The sequence below is a fragment of the Leuciscus leuciscus genome (genome assembly GCF_965113295.1).
Source record: "Leuciscus leuciscus genome assembly, chromosome: 13".
Lineage (NCBI taxonomy): Eukaryota > Metazoa > Chordata > Actinopteri > Cypriniformes > Leuciscidae > Leuciscus > Leuciscus leuciscus.
Window position 1 is genome coordinate 13104421 of NC_138737.1, and position 14049 is coordinate 13118469.

Below are 14049 nucleotides of genomic sequence, written 5' to 3' on the forward strand. Positions count from 1 at the left end.
GCAGATAATGTGCTTGCAGCTTTGCAGACTTGGTCTGGAGATTAGGTATTGCCCATGAGTGAATGGTTTCACTGAGTGGCAAGTACCACTTTTAATGTGTAAAAGCAATTAAAAAAACTAAAACCAAGAGAAGTGTCATCTGATGCTGAATGTAGGAATTCAACAAGTGTTAATGCTTTTTATGTTTTTGATATAAATATGTATATTTATATAATTATAAGTATTCATATCTAAATAATGACTCTTTATAGTAAACAGAATTAGTATATAAGAGCCTTTGATACACTATTTTAGCAGCTGCATATTACAGTAAAATTAAATTGTGTAGTTCTTCATTTTCACTGACATTGACTGTAGTCTCTTAAACTTGCAGCTTTACATAGAGTAGAAAATGCTCCACATCAAATCAGAAAAAGCTTCTCAGCAGCTATAAAATATGTTTTATTGCTTAAAAGCCAGTTTACCAGGAGTAAAGGGAGCCACATTGAAAGGAGTTATTGAATTTTGTGATACTATTTTGGTCTCTTAGGGAAGTCATGAAAGACACATTCTTCATGCTTGTGCAAGCTTTCAAGTAATGCTTTCCTTCACTCTTACACGTTTTCAGTTGTCATGCATATTGTTCCAAATTCGCTTCACAACTTTTCATCGCACATGGAAAAGAGAATAAATTTACTATGAATGTGTAATGTGCAAATAGTTTTCTGCAAACTCCACCAGATTCTTGTTCTACATCTCCCCGTGTACCACTGTGTTGATTTACATGTTGCTTTACTGTTTTATTCTTTAATAATTGCCTGCCAAAGTCATGACCAATACTATTTACTTTGCTATACAGGAATATTTGATAAATTCATAGCCTAAAGAAATGAAATCAAATTGTTTTCTGCAAACTCCACCAGATTCTTGTTCTGCATCTCTTGTTCTACAGTACCACTGTGGCGATTTTCATGTTGCTTTACTGTTGTATTCTTTAATAATTGCCTGCCAGTGAGATCATTGTATTTTGTCCACTGCGAAGGAAAGCTCGTTTTGAGGAAAACTAGGCTGTAGCTGCTTGTCTACGTTACCGTTACTGTGATTGAAACGATTGTGTAGTAACAACGTTAGCTCACAAGTTATTAATCCGGGAATCTGTGAATTTATTGCCAACTTTACTCAGCTGAACTTTTGGGTGTGACTGACTGAAGCTGAAGACATAAGAGGATTGAGGAATGCAAAAGTGAAAGAACGCTTCAGAAAACGACCAACCAATGTCTGTGAGTCTGACCAGTGTTTTGTGAAAGAAACAGACGTGAAATTAGGCTACTCTATAGTCTATCAGCTGGTAAGTTGTTTTTAGTGTTTATTAAAAAGAAAACCTGCAGTGATCTGCAACTTTAAACTCTACCCTACTAAAAATCGTGGCACAAAACAAAAGGCTAATATTTTAAAGGCATTCGACAACTGACCAATTAATTTAAATGGCTTCCTTTATATTCCTTTATAGATTTATTTCTATTCTCAAGACATAAGTGCCTTAATTTGAAAAAACGCCTAAATATTTAGGCAAGAAAGTTCACAGTGAGCTGATTCTTTTCTGTTTTTTTCTTTTTCTTCTTCTTTCTTTTTCCAGTTTGTTTGCCAAAGAATGGATATGTCTGCAAGATGCTTGTGGAAATACAACCTGGACAAGATCTGATTTTTAAACTACTGTCTTGTCTCCCAGTTTTCAACAAAATCCCCCCATTCTGATAGCTGTTAAGGCACCCATCAGACCATGCAACTAATGGCACAGCTAATGTGAAGGCTGAGGAAATGTTTCTTCAATGCTCAATTGCTCATATCAGCTGTCTAGACTCCACAGAGATTTATGTGACATGTTCACTTTAAGGATTACTCTTCTCATTACTGTTATTGTTCCACTTAACTATGATCTTTGCCTTTGTCGATGTGCGCATGCTGAATATGAGATAGATGGGCAATGCTGCCCGATGTGTGCTCCTGGTAAGACTGCTATAGTTTACATATTTTACACAATTTGTTTTTATTTTTCAATCTATATTCTTTATCAATGTTTTTTTTACATAAAGGTTTTTTAATATATTATGTCAATAGTGATTAAAATCTGCTTTATTCCACATTAATGAATATATTTTTTTCTGCAATGCATTTGCATCACATTTCCAAAGTGATTTCTGTTGAAATGACAAATTTGATGTGCATATAACAAGTTGCATGTGCTGTTTTTCAGGAAACTATGTTGTTTGGCACTGCACACATGACAGCAGTACAACGTGTGTCCCATGCCCTGAATTAACTTACAATGATGAACCCAGCGGCTTCACAAAATGCTTTACCTGTAATGGGTGTGATGAAAGTGAGTATTCCCCCTTTTTACTTGTTTATCTGAAAGAAAAGAAAATTATAGATTTTATTCATTTGAATGTGCTTAATCTTTTAATGCAGGTGATTTGACATCTGAAGAGATGCTATCTAGTTGCTCAGGTGTAACTGTTCCTAACAATAACTTATGCAATATGGTTTCTGTTGACTCGTTTCTATCTTAGACAGAGGAATAAGAGTGATTAAAGCATGTACTCGGTCGTCAGATACTGTTTGTGAGCCACTGGAAAGATTCTACTGCATTGAACGAAATAAAGACAGCTGTAGATCTGCTGTGCAACACTCTGAATGCAGACCTGGACAATATATCAAACAAGCAGGTAAATGATAAAAGTATATACCGTAAATATACATGGACAGTGCATGAAATGCTGTTTATTGTTATCTGTGGTGCATTAGTTGCAGTTAAGGAAACAGAGCATTTAATAATAAAAACAATAGTAACCTTTTATGTTGTCAACTATGTGTCCATTGTCTTTTTAGGTACTGGCTCCACAGATACTGTGTGTGCTGACTGTATAGGTGACACATTTTCAAATGGATCGTTCTCATCCTGTTTACCACACACAAAGTGAGTGCTCACTTATGCTGTTAGTGTGTGCTTTTGGTCATAATTTCATAATATTTTGGTTTTATTAAATATTTCCATATTTTATATTTATTAAATATTTCATCTGAAGAGATGCTATCTAGTTGCTCAGGTGTAACTGTTCCTAACAATAACTTATGCAATATGGTTTCTGTTGACTCGTTTCTATCTTAGACAGAGGAATAAGAGTGATTAAAGCATGTACTCGGTCGTCAGATACTGTTTGTGAGCCACTGGAAAGATTCTACTGCATTGAACGAAATAAAGACAGCTGTAGATCTGCTGTGCAACACTCTGAATGCAGACCTGGACAATATATCAAACAAGCAGGTAAATGATAAAAGTATATACCGTAAATATACATGGACAGTGCATGAAATGCTGTTTATTGTTATCTGTGGTGCATTAGTTGCAGTTAAGGAAACAGAGCATTTAATAATAAAAACAATAGTAACCTTTTATGTTGTCAACTATGTGTCCATTGTCTTTTTAGGTACTGGCTCCACAGATACTGTGTGTGCTGACTGTATAGGTGACACATTTTCAAATGGATCGTTCTCATCCTGTTTACCACACACAAAGTGAGTGCTCACTTATGCTGTTAGTGTGTGCTTTTGGTCATAATTTCATAATATTTTGGTTTTATTAAATATTTCCATATTTTATATTTATTAAATATTTCATAATTTGGTCATAATTTCATAATATATCATTCACAGATGTGATGCCATGGGACTTACTGAAACAAATCCAGGAACTCAATCATCTGACAGTGAATGTGGAAATCCAAAGACTGCTTCAACAGCCATAGCTATTAGTGTTATAGTTACTTTATTAATAATAATTATATTATTAAGTGTTTTTACACTTGTACATATTCGAAAGAAGAAACATTCTAAACATTCAGGTAAGCTTTATAAAAAAAATTCAGAATATTTATGTCGTATGAGATCTAGATAGTTTTCTATGCAAAATCAACCCAATTAAATGCGTAATATAGGCCTACAGTATAACTGATAATGTAACCTTTATAATAATTTTGACAATCAAAAATACATTGTTAAATTTTTGTATGTTGTGTAACAAAAAATTTGGGAAAAAAACGTTTTTAATTTTTAACATTGAAATACTGAAGACAGTGAAACGTTGGTGTAAACACCAGAAAAGTTTCCCATGTGTTGTGGACTTAATGAGATTGTTCTAGCGCTAAAAACAAAATTATGTCCCAAAAACAACACAAAAAAGACACAGTGCCATGTGGGGTGGAAAGGGGAGGCTTCTGTGGTGGTCCGATTGACACGGAGAATCCTAACACTGGGACTAAGGGTCTGAATACTTAGGACCATGTGATATTTCAGTTTTTCTTTTTTAATAAATGTGCAAAAATGTCAACAATTCTGTGTTTTTCTGTCAATATGGGGTGCTGTGTGTACAATAATGAAAAAAAAAAAAAGAACTTACATGATTTTAGCAAATGGCTGCAATATAACAAAGAGCGAAAAATGTAAGGGGGTCTGAATACTTTCCGTACCCACTGTATATCCATGGCTGTGTATTCCCTAGTTGCTGGATGTTTTCAGTCATAATAACTTGCATGTATTACGTTTTTAATTTGGACATATAATTATTATTAAAGACTATTAAAGATTAAAAAAAATTCTCAGAAGTTTCATTTGAAGTGCAATTTTTTGCATTATTATTAGTCAAATATGGACACAGAAAAAGCATTTTGTTACTCACACTAGCTATATAATAGCTTTATCAGTCATCTTTATCACACAAAAGTAATCAGAATAAATATTGTGACCAGGGCGATACTTAAGTGTTTAGAATACTTAGAAATAGTGTTTAGAATTAGTGCAAAATGCCTGTGCAAAATCAGTTTTTGAGTGTGTTTTTAGTAATTGTTGGTGTGTTTGAGTGCTCATTGTTACAATTACACAGCAAAAGTTCAGTGACATTTTTATTTGTGCATGGTAGAAAGCACAAAGTGAACTCAGAGAAAACGCTATGCTTGAGCAAACAGTTTGTGAATAGGCTACTGCAAATGATGCTCGTGAAAGAGACTGTGAACGCATTGAATAGGATATGTTTAGTTGGTGAATAGCATAGGCTACTATTACACAGTAGCGATAACGTTAAGCGCACCAGAATGAAATATAATATTCAGAAGTAAACAGCATAGCTGACTTATAGATTCAGTTTACATCCACAAATGAATAAGTGCGTTGATTCAGGGAGCAATGCAAAGTGCCCGTGCAAAATCAGTTTTTGTGAGCTGATCGCAGTCAAAAAAGTTCAGGAGATTTTTCTTAGCGATGGCTGATTTCAACAGTTTCAATATGATAAAAAATAACTTTTATATTGATTCAATGGATTAATTGCATTTTGGGGAAAAAAAGTGTCATGTATTTATTGCATTTTTTGGGGAAAATAATCCGTTTTTATAATAAATCTTTGAAAATCAAAATCTGGATTTGAATTTTTTATGTTATTATAACCTTAAGATGCTATGTGAACGTTTGAAACAGAAAATAGTGGCTTTCATCTTGCCACTTTGTTGGTAAAGAAAACACATTTTTACTCAAATTAATCAAAATGGATTTATCACGTTTTGGAACCAAACTATAATATTCAGAAGTAAACAGTGTAGCTGACAGAGTGTTTATATCAGAATGTTTATTTTTAAACCACAACCTTCTTGGGGCTTCTTTGACCGATACAACCCTCTAATGTCAGAATGTTTATTTTTAAACCACAACCTTCTAAGTGCTTAGTGCTTCTTTTACTGGTATTTTTAGTGCTTCTTTTACTGGTATTTTTACTGGTATTTACTGGTATTTTTAACGATATATTTTGCATTTCTCATCCAAACAACGTCAAACTTGGCACTGCACTTACTCGTGCAAGACACCTGTTGAGTTTGAAATCCATCGGACTAACGGTTCGAGAGATATGCGAATAACACACACACAGACAGACAGACACAGAGACAGACAGACGTTCCTGTAATTTATAGATAGACTAGTGCAAAATGCCCGTGCAAAATCAGTTTTTGTGTGTGTTTTTAGTAGCCTAATAGTTGGTTTGGTGCCCGTGAAAGAGACTGTGAACGCATTGAATTCAGGGAGCAGGCTAGGTTACTACAAATGATGGCCGTGAATAAAATATAATATTCAGAAGTAAACAGTGTAGCTGACAGAGTGTTTATATCAGAATAGTGCAAAATGCCCGTGCAAAATCAGTTTTTGTGTGTGTTTTTAGTAATTGTTGGTTTGGTGTGTTTGAGTGCTCATTGTTACAATTGCACATCAAAAGTTCAGTGACTTTTTTTATTTGTGCATGGTAGAAAGCACAAAGTGAACTCAGAGAAAACGCTATGCTTGAGCAAACAGTTTGTGAATAGGCTACTACAAATGATGCTTGTGAAAGAGACTGTGAACGCATTGAATAGGATATGTTTAGTTGGTGAATAGCATAGGCTACTATTACACAGTAGCGATAACGTTAAGCACGCCAGAATGAAATATAATATTCAGAAGTAAACAGCATAGCTGACTTATAGATTCAGTTTACATCCACAAATGAATAAGCGCGTCGATTCAGGGAGCAGTGCAAAGTGCTCGTGCAAAGTTTTTGTGTGTGTTTTTAGTAATTGTTGGTTTGATGTGTTTGAGTGCTCATTGTTACAATTACACAGCAAAAGTTCAGTGACATTTTTATTTGTGCATGGTAGAAAGCAAATACTGATACTGACATAATGACATACAATAAATGTGGAACACTGAACTACACGATTCAGAGAGCAGGATACACAGGGAACTCCAAGCTACTTAAGCTCCACTGTTTTCTTCAACCCTCTCTGTGACGGTCAAAAGCCAGAGTGGATAGAGCAGCAAAAGCCAGTGTGTGCTTCTTTTACCGATATATATTTACCGATATTTTTTGCATTTCTAATCTAAACAATGTCAAACTTGGCACTGCACTTACTCGTGCCCGTAGCAAGACACCTGTCAAGTTTGAAATCCATCGGACTAACGGTTCGAGAGATATGCGAATAACACACACACAGACAGACATACAGACAGTAGCGAGACACCTGTCAAGTTTGAAATCCATCGGACTAACGGTTCGAGAGATAGACAGAAAGACGTTCCCGTAATTTAAAGATAGATATAATATACAGAAGTAAACGGCGTAGGTGACTTACAGATTTCAGGGAGCAGGCTACACAGTGAACTCCGAAAAAATGCTACGCTTGAGCAAATAGTTTGTGAATAGGTTACTACAAATGATGGCTGTGAATAAAATATAATATTCAGAAGTAAACAGTGTAGCTGACAGAGTGTTTATATCAGAATGTTTATTTTTAAACCACAACCTTCTTGGGGCTTCTTTGACCGATACAACCCTCTAATGTTAGAATGTTTATTTTTAAACCACAACCTTCTAAGTGCTTCTTTTACTGGTATTTTTAACGATATCTTTTGCATTTCTAATCCAAACAACGTCAAACTTGGCACTGCACTTACTCGTGCCCGTAGCGAGACACCTGTCAAGTTTGAAATCTTAACTTTTATAATATTAACTTTTGTGATCAACAAAAGTTAATTGCACGTTTTGTCCATCAAGATAATTAACACAAGATGAACAAGGTAGGCTATGCTATAAATGAACTACACCACGGTCCCACGAATTCAACGTCACCACCACTAAGCCTCCGACAACTCTCAGTTTTTATCTAAAAACATTTTCTCATAACGTTTGAGTTAGAATAGTTAATAAGAGCACTATTATAAGCATAACAAGGCTGTAAAAGCAGACTAAGCTTACCTGTTCGGCGTGATGACGTTTAGTCTCCTCGACAGCCTCTGTTTAGCCACTTGTTTTAGCCACATTTAGCCACTTGTTAGCAACCGCCTTTTTCAAGATATGTAACAGCTGGGTAATATTGATGTATTTTATGTCGTAGAATAAAACATGAAAGTTTCTTGAGCTTGTGTTCACCACAGACCTTATTTCAGCCATTTAACCAAAACCTCATTCAAAAAACCCATCAACTTCTGGACGATAGAACCGGAAGTGCTAAAATGTTAACTCGCTTCCGTGTTTGGGCCTGCAAAGTGATATCATACCTGCACCGCTCTATGGCGAAAGTCTTAGTCCAATCCCCTAAAAGTTAAGCTCCAGCTCCAATTAAACACCCTTGAACCAGCTAATCAAGGTCTTACTTGGCATACTAGAAACTTGAAGCTAGAAAGGTGTGAAGAGGCAACTTGAAAGTACTCTGAAGGAACAGTGAACTTTGCATGACAGTGACCCTCCAGGACTGAGGCCCTGTTTACATCTGGTATTAGGATGCGTTTTGGCATAAATAGCATCAAAGAAGTGTTTGACGCTAAATACAAGTGTACAGGTTCTCAAACGTTTTGAGCCTGTCCAATTTTGACACCCTTGATTTGAACATTGTTGATTTAGAGCATACAAAAAGAAATGTTTTTTATGGTTCTTAATAAATTAGTAAGAATTCTGACTGGCTGGAAATATTAGCAATTTAGCATGCTAGCTAACCAGCATAATATGGTAAGTAAAAATAATAGGGGCATCAAATAGACGTCTCTCTGTTGGATCCTTAAAATGAATTATGTCATTGACTCTGCTCATCAAAGTTGACAAAGCTGATATACATTATCGCTTTATTTACATAGTTTTAAATAGCACTGTGGGCTATACATCGTGTCATGATTTCTACTAAGTGTACATGGACAGCAAACTGTTTGTTGTTGTTGAGTCATTGACCATGTCATATGATTTCTCCTTACTTAAGAAATGAGACTTAACCACAAACTATGCAGTTTTTCCACAGCAATATCACAGAAGTATTGCTGTAGTAGGGGAGAGCGGGGCACAAAGTAACGCTTTTTGACTTTCTCAGTTTGTGTAAATTATGGTTCAGAGTATTTATTTTTTCCCACATTAATTTCCCACATGTCTAGTACAATTATGTGTTTTTGTTTTAATAATACAGTATATACTTTTTTCATGATATACCCCGAAAGAATGGAAGTGAAATGTGACAACATGCCCCATAGGTGGGGTACATTGTAACATGTGTGGGGCACATTGTAACATAACATATGACAGCTTAAAATGTTATCTGATCTAATAAAAAAAATATACAAAACAAACTAAAATATTTTCTAAATAAAATACAATTAAAAAACGTTTTCATATAAAATAATGGCAATTTTTAATAATTAAATATAAACTCATTTTAGTTTTGACTACGAATACATGAAAACACAGCTATACAACATAGTTCAAAACAAATAAATAATTAGTAATTTATGAACATTGACTCTCAGTCTTTATTCACCTCTTTCTCACGTTTTCTCAATAAAATTAATAAAAGTATAGAATATAATAGCATATTTCTAATAGGGGCACATTGTAACGCAGTGTTACAACATGCCCCCACCTGCACAACTGGGGTTTAAACCCTGCTAGTGTCTTCTGCTAGTTAGCGAAGCATTAAAGAACTATCTCAACTGTTAAATAACATCTTGGAGATTAAAATAATATCAGATTTGTCTTATTTTAAATAAACACAAAAAATAGAGATGAAAAATTTACTTAAGTAAGAAATTTACTTTTGCTATGGTTTAATAAATACACAAAGTTTCGTCATCCAAACATGTGCGGAAGTATTTAAAACAAGCGTGTTACAACTAGCCCCGCGTTAGGTTGTGCCCCGCGCTCCCCTAATCATATATCTTAGGGTCGCCAATCTTGTTCTACTAAGATCTACCTGCTTGCTCAAACCTGAAAATTAAAATGTTTGGCATTGACAGTTTATACTTGATTTGATCTGTTTGAACTTGTCTTTTGTTCACGATTAATGTACAAAAGTCAGGGCAAGTTTGATTAAAAACACAAAGGACAAAAAAATTATTTTATGTATTTGGATCTTTGTTATGCATAAACATTAATTCTAGGCTCAGAGCATTGCATCAATTGTTTGGGAAAATTTATTAGATCCATAAATAACAGAGACTAACACTGAACACCTTAAATCAACACCTTATTCATGTTTATGTTGGTGTAGAACTCAGTACTGTCATTTTGTCATTTCAGCTGTTTCCAGAATGCAACTGTTGGAGTATTGCTAACCTGCAGAGACACTTAATTCATCTCCAGGAATCTACCGGTTACAAGGAAACTTTTAGTGGCAATCCATTTGGCCAGCGGTGGCTCTGATCATAATTACTTCATCTAATGCTGAAGAAACCAGCACATACTATTTGTCTCCACTTTAAAACTGAATAAATAAATCTGCATTTCACTTTATATGAAGATGATTAAGTTAGGATTTATCTTATCCATTGCTGCAGTTGTCACTTTGAACTTCGAACTGTGTTTCGGTGTATGTGGTCCTGCTGAATATGAGGTTAATGGAGAATGCTGCCCCATGTGTACGCTAGGTACAGTATACACTGTGTAATGTTTGGTTCTGCCTTAGAAAATACTGAATGAGTGACAAAGCTTAAAAATTTTCAGACTTTATTAGGCAAACAAAATTAAGTTGTGTTTTCAAATAACATTAAACAAAGGATTTTTTTTGTTTGGCTGTTAACAAATGTGTGTAAAAACTGCAATTGAGAAAGTATCTATCACTTGAGGAAGTCATCCCTGTTGAAAAATCCAGCATTGCTGGGACCAGCAAGGGATGTTTGGTGCCAGTAACACCAGCTCAGTTTTTCTTGAGAACAGCATGTCTGGTGGTCCACCAGCTAGACCAGCACTCTAACCACCATAAACCATCCTGGACCAATGTGGAAGTTATGCTGGATTTTTCAGCAGTGATATACTTATCTGACAAGACATTCATCAATTTATACAAATATTTGATATTTATGACACACTGAGGATGTCACTGCATGATTTTATGACAGACAGCAGTTCACTAGAGTGACTCAAGAGAATTCATGTTTTTCAGATTTTACCTTTGTAGGAACTCATGTTCATTTGCATTGTAATGAATATTTCAGCACCACTTGTTCTCCATGTCCTGCATTAACTTACACAGATGAACCCAACGGACTCACAGCATGTTTTCCCTGCTCTCTGTGTAATGCAGGTGAGCATGTTTCACAAAATTAAGACTTGAAATAAAGAAGCGATTTCTACAGAAATGAAAAAGTGTGTTATGGTTTCCACAGGACTACGAGGAGTAAGAGTAAAGAGAAGCTGCACACGCACTGCAGACACTGCCTGTGAGCCACTGGACGGATTCTACTGCATTGAGCAAAATAAAGGCAGCTGTACATTTGCTGTGCAACACTCTGAATGTCACCCTGGACAATATATCAGACAAGCAGGTGGGTGAGGTGTATCTGTGTAGAATATTTGGAATAGAGAGAATAGAAATTGGCCATTATTAGTTTTGCTAAACGTGGTGACAGACACAAGTAGTACTTGTAATGCTAGTCTCTTATTAAAACAGTTATTGTCTTAATATCCTTACAGGAACAGCATTTACTGATACTGATTGTGGTAACTGTGCAGAAGGCACTTATGGCTCTTTCACTACCTGTCAACCACATTCAGTGTGAGTGATTAACATACATTTTCAAGTGTTTTAAGTGTTAAAAAGATTGTTTTATTAAAGACTGCAAATTCAAATTTTGCTCTCTTACAAATGTACAGATGATGTGAGACTGAGGGACTAAAAGAAATAAAACCAGGAACAATGTCATCTGATGCTGAATGTGGGAATTCAACAAGTGTTAAAGTTTTTTACAGTTTTTTAAAATGGCTTACACACAATTTCTGAAACTATGGCTTAATTTCTCGAAACTCTACACACAAAACTACATAAAATCTCATGCACACAACATGCAAAATGTCATACATCTCTTGCAAAAGCACTTAATTCAAAACTATTTTAACTCTTCTAAAAACTGTGTTTTTGCATAGGAACTCTACACACGAACCATCAAATGATTTGCCATATACACAACAAACTACACACGGATGTGGAAAATGTAAAACAGTATTAGTGCTTGTTCAGTGTGCAGTGGAGTGTACAAGAGTTTGTCATAGCACTCAAACATACATGTGCACATATACACTAGTATTATACAGTATGTTTGCACAATTGATACATTTTACAGTAATTTAACTGAACTGAATCAACACTGAACTGACTTGAAGTTGTACAGAATAATGACAGTATTGGCTTGTTAGAGCTACTTATCAGGAGAATTTGAATTTGTTACTATTGTGAAGCCATACAAATACAAATACAAATACAAATACAAATAGAGGTGACTTGACTTGTATGCATATTCAGTATCTACAAAATAAACAGAAGTCTGTGGGTGAAAAATTTGTCTCTCAGAACATTGAAAACATTTTGATTTCTAAGTGATCAAATTAGGTATATTTACACTATAAACAGAAATGCAAGGGGGTCAATTTTAATTCTCAAAACAAATTGTTTTGATTTCTAAGTGAACAAATGATCATTGGGTGTTATCAGTAAATGAGTGTGGCATTTGTGTTTTCCAAATGAAATAGAAGAGCTGTTAGGTTTGAGTGATGTATCTAATGGTGTTTAGCGTTTTGCAAAAAGTTTGTTTACATTTGCAAACTGAGTGTAAAGCAGATAATGTGCTTGCAGTTTTGCAGACTTGGTCTCAAGATTAGATGAATGGTCCTCAAGCAAATTCAATTGTGTACTTCTTCATGTTTACTGATATTGTACACCCTAAAACTTATGCAGCCTATATAGTAGAAAAATCTCCAAATCACAATCAGAAAAGGCTCCTCAGCATATATAAAAGATGTTTAATTGCTTAAAAGCCAGTTAAGGGAGTCATTAAAAGGAGTTATTGAATTATTTGAATTATGTAATTGACTAATATTTTGTCTCCTGTAGAGAAGCCATGAAAGACACATTCTTCATGCTTAAAAGTATGCTTGAAAGGAATAATCCATCCTGACCTTTTGGACTGCAACAAGTAGCCTACTTCCGTTTGCTCCAATATATCCCAATAGAATTCCAGCTTATCTACCTTAGCCAGAGAGCATTCTGCAAAGCGCCACCAATAACTGCTTATTTACATTACCCTCTGCCTTGTGTTTTCAGTAGTCAGAGAGCTTGGAAGAACAATTTACACTAAAGAATCTGAACTACCCAACAGAAATGTCTACACTTTATAGACTACTCAAAAGTGACTGAATGGCCTTGAAAGAAAACCAAAATAACAATAATGACTTTGCTATTATGAATGATATGACTTTGTGATGTTAAATTGAGATCTGCCATTAAGTTACTTATGAAGTGGCTTACTCATTAAAGTCTTTAAAAAGAAATGCAGCAATATGATCATGTGCTAATATTAAGCATATTACAAAACTATCTGCCTCAATCACTTTCTATAACAGCACTTGTTTACAGAAACACTATATTCAGAAGGCCTAACTTTTTCGCAATTATGTACAGTATTTGTATTGATTGTTACTTAAATGTATTCAATGCTATTGGGAAACTATCTTTTTTAAGAGACAGTAGAGTGATCACTTACAGTGGGTGCAGTGGGAATATGTGTACTTTTGTATTTAGTGATTTCTGATTTATTAAACTTCTCAAACCCAATGGCAGCATCGGGGCATTATAGCCTACATCAATTTATTCTGGTTGTAAGTGCAATCACATATTAGTTTTGAATAACTCATACAGCGTCTTAAAGGCAGAATTTTTACAAGCACCGAAGACATGTGTTTTTGTCTACTAATTTAACATTAATAATTAATAATTTGAACAGTTGGCATGTTGTTAACAATCCACTGAAAACACTATCTATGGCAGCCTTTTTAAATATGGCACTAGCCTGACTAACGTAACATCAGGATGTGCAGGTCGCCTATTTATGTCAGGTGATAAATAATAATAACTCGAATGTGGAATAAGCAGGTGCGGGTAAAATAAGCAGTTATTGGTCGCGCTTTGAAGAATGCTCTCTGGCTACCTCTGTCGGTAGCTAAGCTGGAATTATAGTGGGATATATTGG

At 34.9% G+C, this 14049-nt stretch overlaps 1 long non-coding RNA gene across 1 annotated transcript; it reads left to right on the plus strand.

The window, feature by feature from the left end:
- The first annotated feature begins 3130 nt into the window (after nt 1-3130).
- LOC309512571 lies at nt 3131-4789 on the plus strand. The gene is made up of 3 exons (XR_014211084.1): nt 3131-3304; nt 3468-3555; nt 3694-4789. It is a non-coding gene; the product is annotated as an uncharacterized lncRNA (long non-coding RNA).
- Nucleotides 4790-14049: the final 9260 nt, after the last annotated feature.